The sequence below is a fragment of the Triturus cristatus genome, chromosome 1_1 (assembly GCF_964204655.1).
Source record: "Triturus cristatus chromosome 1_1, aTriCri1.1, whole genome shotgun sequence".
Taxonomy (NCBI): domain Eukaryota; kingdom Metazoa; phylum Chordata; class Amphibia; order Caudata; family Salamandridae; genus Triturus; species Triturus cristatus.
In genome coordinates, this window is record NC_140579.1 from 713,651,812 (window position 1) to 713,659,625 (window position 7,814).

The window sequence follows — 7,814 nt, forward strand, 5'->3', positions numbered from 1 at the left end:
TCAGACATGCCTGATGCCTGATGTGTGATACCTGATGTCTGATTCCTGATGTCTGATGTTTGTGGATGTCTAATGCCTGATGTTTGATGCTTGTGGATGTCTGATGCCTGATGTCTGATTCTTGTGGCTGTCTGATGCCTGATGTCTGATGTGTGATACCTGATAAGACATCAGGCCTCAGACATCAGACATCCGCAAGTATCAGACATATACAAGCATCAGACATTAAGACATCAGGCATCAGACATCATGCATCAGACATCAGGCAACACACATCCACAAGCATCAGGCATCAGACATCCACAAGCATCAAGCATCGGACATCAGGCATCAGACATCCACAAGCAACAGACATCATGCATCAGACATCAGGCAACATACATCCACAAGCATCAGGCATCAGACATCAAACATCAGGCATCAGACATCCACAAGCATCAGGCATCAGACATCCACAAGCATCTGGCATCAGACATCAGGCATCCACAAGCATCAGACATCCACAAGCATCAGGCATTCGACATCAGGCATCAGACATCAGGCACCAGACATCCACAAGCATCAGACATCCACAAGCATCAGACATCTGGCATCAGACATCCACAGGCATCAGACATCAGGCACCAGACATCCACAAGCATCAGACATCCACAAGCATCAGACATCAGGCATCAGACATCCAAAAACATCAGACATCAAGCATCAGACATCCACAAGCATCAGGCATCAGACATCAGGCATCAGACATCATGCATGAGACATCCACAAGCATCAGACATCAGGCATCATACATCCACAAGCATCAGACATCCACAAGCATCATGCATGAGGCATCAGACATCCACAAGCATCAGACATCATGCATCAGACATCATGCATCAGACATCAGGTGTCAGACATCATGCATCAGACATCCACAAGCATCAACATCAGGCATCAGACAGCCACAAGCATCAGACATCAGGCATCAGACATCCACAAGCATCAGACATCAGGAATCAGACATCAGGTATCACACATCAGACATCAGACATCAGACATCCACAAGTATCAGACATCTACAAGCATCAGACATTAAGATATCAGGCATCAGACATCATGCATCAGACATCAGACATCCACAAACATCAGACATCAAGCATCAGACATCCACAAGCATCAGACATCATGCATCAGACATCATGCATGAGACATCAGGCATCAAACATCCACAAGCATCAGACATCATGATTCAGACATCAGGCAACACACATCCACAAGCATCAGGCATCAGACATCCACAAGCATCATGCATCAGACATCATGCATCAGACATCAGGCAACACACATCCACAAGCATCAGGTGTCAGACATCCACAAGCATCATATATCAGGCATCAGACAGCCACAAGTATCAGACATCCACAAGCATCAGACATCAGGAATCAAACATCCACAAGCATCAGACATCCACAAGCATCAGACATCATGCATCAGACATCAGGCAACACACATCCACAAGCATAAGGCATCAGACATCAAACATCAGGCATCAGACATCAGGCATCAGACTTCCACAAGCATCAGACATCAGGTGTCAGACATCATGCATCAGACATCAGGCAACACACATCCACAAGCATCAGACATCAGACATCCACAAGCATCAGACATCAGGAATCAGCCATCAGGCATCAGATATCAGGCACCAGACATCCACAAGCATCAGGCATCAGACATTCACAAGCATCAGACATCAGGCATCAGACATCCACAAGCATCAGACATCCACAAGCATCAAACATCATGCATCAGACATCATGCATCAGACATCAGGTGTCAGACATCATGCATCAGACATCCACAAGCATCAGACATCAGGCATCAGACATCCACAAGCATCAAACATCAGGCATTAGACATCCACAAGCATCAGACATCAGGAATCAGACATCAGGTATCAGGCATAAGACATCAGGCATCAGACATCCACAAACATCCAACATCAAGCATCAGACATCCACAAGCATCAGGCATCAGACATCAGGCATCAGACATCATACTTCAGACATCATGCATGAGACATCCACAAGCATCAGACATCAGGCATCAAACATCCACAAGCATCAGACATCATGCATCAGACATCAGGCAACACACATCCACAAGCATCAGACATCAGACATCAGACATTCACAAACATCAGGCATCAGGCATCAGACATCCACAAACATCAGGCATCAGACATCCTGCATCAGACATCATGCGTCAGACATCAGGTGTCAGACATCATGCATCAGACATCCACAAGCATCAGACATCAGGCATCAGACAGCCACAAGCATCAGACATCCACAAGCATCAGACATCAGGAATCAAACATCCACAAGCATCAGACATCCACAAGCATCAGACATCATGCATCAGACATCAGGCAACACACATCAACAAGCATCAGACATCGGGCATCAGACATCAGGCATCAGACTTCCACAAGCATCAAGCATCAGACATCAGGCATCAGACATCCACAAGCATCAGACATCAGGTATCAGACATCAGGCAACACACATCCACAAGCATCAGGCATCAGACATCCACAGGCATCAGACATCAGGAATCAGACATCAGGCATCAGACATCAGGCATTAGACATCCACAAGCATCAGGCATCAGACATCCACAAGCATCAGGCATCAGACATCCACAAGCATCAGACATCATGCATCAGACATCAGGTGTCAGACATCATGCATCAGACATCCACAAGCATCAGACATCAGGCATTAGACATCCACAAGCATCAGACATCAGGAATCAGACATCAGGTATCAGACATCAGGCATAAGACATCAGGCCTCCGACATCAGACATCCACAAGTATCAGACATCTACAAGCATCAGACATTAGACATCAGGCATCAGACATCATGCATCAGACATCAGACATCCACAAACATCCACAAACATCAGACATCAAGCATCAGATATCCACAAGCATCAGACATCATGCATCAGACATCATGCATGAGACATCAGGCATCAAACATCCACAAGCATCAGACATCATGCATCAGACATCAGGCAACACACATCCACAAGCATCAGGCATCAGACATCCACAAGCATCATGCATCAGACATCATGCATCAGACATCAGGTGTCAGACATCCACAAGCATCATATATCAGGCATCAGACAGCCACAAGCATCAGACATCCACAAGCATCAGACATCAGGAATCAAACATCCACAAGCATCAGACATCCACAACCATCAGACATCATGCATCAGACATCAGGCAACACACATCCACAAGCATAAGGCATCAGACATCAAACATCAGGCATCAGACATCAGGCATCAGACTTCCACAAGCATCAGACATCAGGTGTCAGACATCATGCATCAGACATCAGGCAACACACATCCACAAGCATCAGACATCAGACATCCAAAAGCATCAGACATCAGGAATCAGACATCAGGCATCAGACATCAGGCACCAGACATCCACAAGCATCAGGCATCAGACATTCACAAGCATCAGACATCAGGCATCAGACATCCACAAGCATCAGACATCCACAAGCATCAAACATCATGCATCAGACATCATGCATCAGACATCAGGTGTCAGACATCATGCATCAGACATCCACAAGCATCAGACATCAGGCATCAGACATCCACAAGCATCAAACATCAGGCATTAGACATCCACAAGCATCAGACATCAGGAATCAAACATCAGGTATCAGGCATAAGACATCAGGCATCAGAAATCCACAAACATCCGACATCAAGCATCAGACATCCACAAGCATCAGGCATCAGACATCAGGCATCAGACATCATGCATCAGACATCATGCATGAGACATCCACAAGCATCAGACATCAGGCATCAAACATCCACAAGCATCAGACATCATGCATCAGACATCAGGCAACACACATCCACAAGCATCAGACATCAGACATCAGACATTCACAAACATCAGGCATCAGGCATCAGACATCCACAAACATCAGGCATCAGACATCCTGCATCAGACATCATGCGTCAGACATCAGGTGTCAGACATCATGCATCAGACATCCACAAGCATCAGACATCAGGCATCAGACAGCCACAAGCATCAGACATCCACAAGCATCAGACATCAGGAATCAAACATCCACAAGCATCAGACATCCACAAGCATCAGACATCATGCATCAGACATCAGGCAACACACATCCACAAGCATCAGACATCGGGCATCAGACATCAGGCATCAGACTTCCACAAGCATCAAGCATCAGACATCAGGCATCAGACATCCACAAGCATCAGACATCAGGTATCAGACATCAGGCAACACACATCCACAAGCATCAGGCATCAGACATCCACAGGCATCAGACATCAGGAATCAGACATCAGGCATCAGACATCAGGCACCAGACATCCACAAGCATCAGGCATCAGACATCCACAAGCATCAGGCATCAGACATCCACAAGCATCAGACATCATGCATCAGACATCAGGTGTCAGACATCATGCATCAGACATCCACAAGCATCAGACATCAGGCATTAGACATCCACAAGCATCAGACATCAGGAATCAGACATCAGGTATCAGACATCAGGCATAAGACATCAGGCCTCCGACATCAGACATCCACAAGTATCAGACATCTACAAGCATCAGACATTAGACATCAGGCATCAGACATCATGCATCAGACATCAGGCATCAGACATCCACAAACATCAGACTTCAAGCATCAGACATCCACAAGCATCAGACATCATGCATCAGACATCATGCATGAGACATCCACAAGCATCAGACATCAGGCATCAAACATCCACAAGCATCAGGCATGCATCAGACATCAGGCAACACACATCCACAAGCATCAGGCATCAGACATCCACAAGCATCAGACATCATGCATCAGACATCAGGCAACACATCCACAAGCATCAGACATCAAACATCGGGCATCATGCATCAGGCATCAGACATCCACAAGCATCAGGCATCAGACATCCACAAGCATCAGACATCAGACATCAGGCACCAGACATCCACAAGCATCAGACATCAGGCACCAGACATCCACAAGCATCAGACATCCACAAGCATCAGACATAAGGCATCGGACATCCACAAGCATCAGACATCAGAAATCAGACATCAGGCATCAGGCACCAGACATCCACAAGCATCGGACATCCACAAGCATCAGACATCAGGCATTAGACATCCGGCACCAGACATGCACAAGCATCAGGCATCAGACATGCACAAGCATCAGGCATCAGACATCATGCATCAGACATCATGCATCAGACATCAGGTGTCAGACATGCATCAGATATCCACAAGCATCAGACATCAGGCATCAGACAGCCACAAGCATCAGGCATCAGACATCCACAAGCATCAAACATAAGGCATTAGACATCCACAAGCATCAGACATCAGGAATCAGACATCAGGTATCAGACATCAGGCCTCAGATATCAGACATCCACAAGCATCAGACATCCACAAGCATCAGACATAAGGCATCAGACATCCACAAGCATCAGACATCAGAAATCAGACATCAGGCATCAGGCACCAGACATCCACAAGCATCAGACATCCACAAGCACCAGGCATCAGACATGCACAAGCATCAGGCATCAGACATCATGCATCAGACATCATGCATCAGACATCAGGTGTCAGACATGCATCAGATATCCACAAGCATCAGACATCAGGCATCAGACAGCCACAAGCATCAGGCATCAGACATCCACAAGCATCAAACATAAGGCATTAGACATCCACAAGCATCAGACATCAGGAATCAGACATCAGGTATCAGACATCAGGCCTCAGATATCAGACATCCACAAGTATCAGACATCTACAAACATCAGGCATCAGACATCATGCATCAGACATCAGGTATCAGACATCCACAAACATCAGACATCAAGCATCAGACATCCACAAGCATCAGACATCATGCATGAGACATCCACAAGCATCAGACATCAGGCATCAAACATCCACAAGCATCAGACATCCACAAGCATCATGCATGAGGCATCAGACATCCACAAGCATCAGACATCATGCATCAGACATCAGGTGTCAGACATCATGCGTCAGACATCCACAAGCATCAGACATCAGGCATCAGACAGCCATGAGCATCAGACATCAGGCATCAGACATCCACAAGCATCAGACATCAGGAATCAGACATCAGGTATCACACATCAGACATCAGGCCTCAGACATCAGACATCCACAAGTATCAGACATTAAGACATCAGGCATCAGACATCATGCATCAGACATCAGACATCCACAAACATCAGACATCAAGCATCAGACATCCACAAGCATCAGGCATCAGACATCATGCATCAGACATCATGCATGAGACATCCACAAGCATCAGACATCAGGCATCAAACATCCACAAGCATCAGACATCATGCATCAGACATCAGGCAACACACATCCACAAGCATCAGGCATCAGACATCCACAAGCATCAGACATCAGGCATCAGACATCCACAAGCATCGGGCATCAGACATCATGCATCAGACATCATACATCAGACATCAGGCATCAGACATTCACAAACATCAGGCATCAGACATCAGGCATCAGACACCCACAAACATCATGCGTCAGACATCCACAAGCATCAGACATCCTGCATCAGACATGCGTCAGACATCAGGTGTCAGACATCATGCATCAGACATCCACAAGCATCAGACATCAGGCATCAGACAGCCACAAGCATCAGACATCCACAAGCATCAGACATCAGGAATCAAACATCCACAAGCATCAGACATCCACAAGCATCAGACATCAGGAATCAAACATCCACAAGCATCAGACATCATGCATCAGACATCAGGCAACACACATCCACAAGCATCAGACATCGGGCATCAGACATCAGGCATCAGACTTCCACAAGCATCAGACATCAGGCATCAGACATCCACAAGCATCAGACATCCACAAGCATCAGACATCAGGTATCAGACATCAGGCAACACACATCCACACGCATCAGGCATCAGACATCCACAGGCATCAGACATTAGGTATCAGACATCCACAAGCATCAGACATCAGGCATCAGACATCATGCATCAGACATCCACAAGCATCAGACATCAGGCATCAGACAGCCACAAGCATCAGACATCAGGCATCAGACATCCACAAGCATCAGACATCCACAAGCATCAAACATCATGCATCAGACATCATGCATCAGACATCAGGTGTCAGACATCATGCATCAGACATCCACAAGCATCAGACATCAGGCATCAGACATCCACAAGCATCAAACATCAGGCATTAGACATCCACAAGCATCAGACATCAGGAATCAAACATCAGGTATCAGGCATAAGACATCAGGCATCAGAAATCCACAAACATCCGACATCAAGCATCAGACATCCACAAGCATCAGGCATCAGACATCAGGCATCAGACATCATGCATCAGACATCATGCATGAGACATCCACAAGCATCAGACATCAGGCATCAAACATCCACAAGCATCAGACATCATGCATCAGACATCAGGCAACACACATCCACAAGCATCAGACATCAGACATCAGACATTCACAAACATCAGGCATCAGGCATCAGACATCCACAAACATCAGGCATCAGACATCCTGCATCAGACATCATGCGTCAGACATCAGGTGTCAGACATCATGCATCAGACATCCACAAGCATCAGACATCAGGCATCAGACAGCCACAAGCATCAGACATCCACAA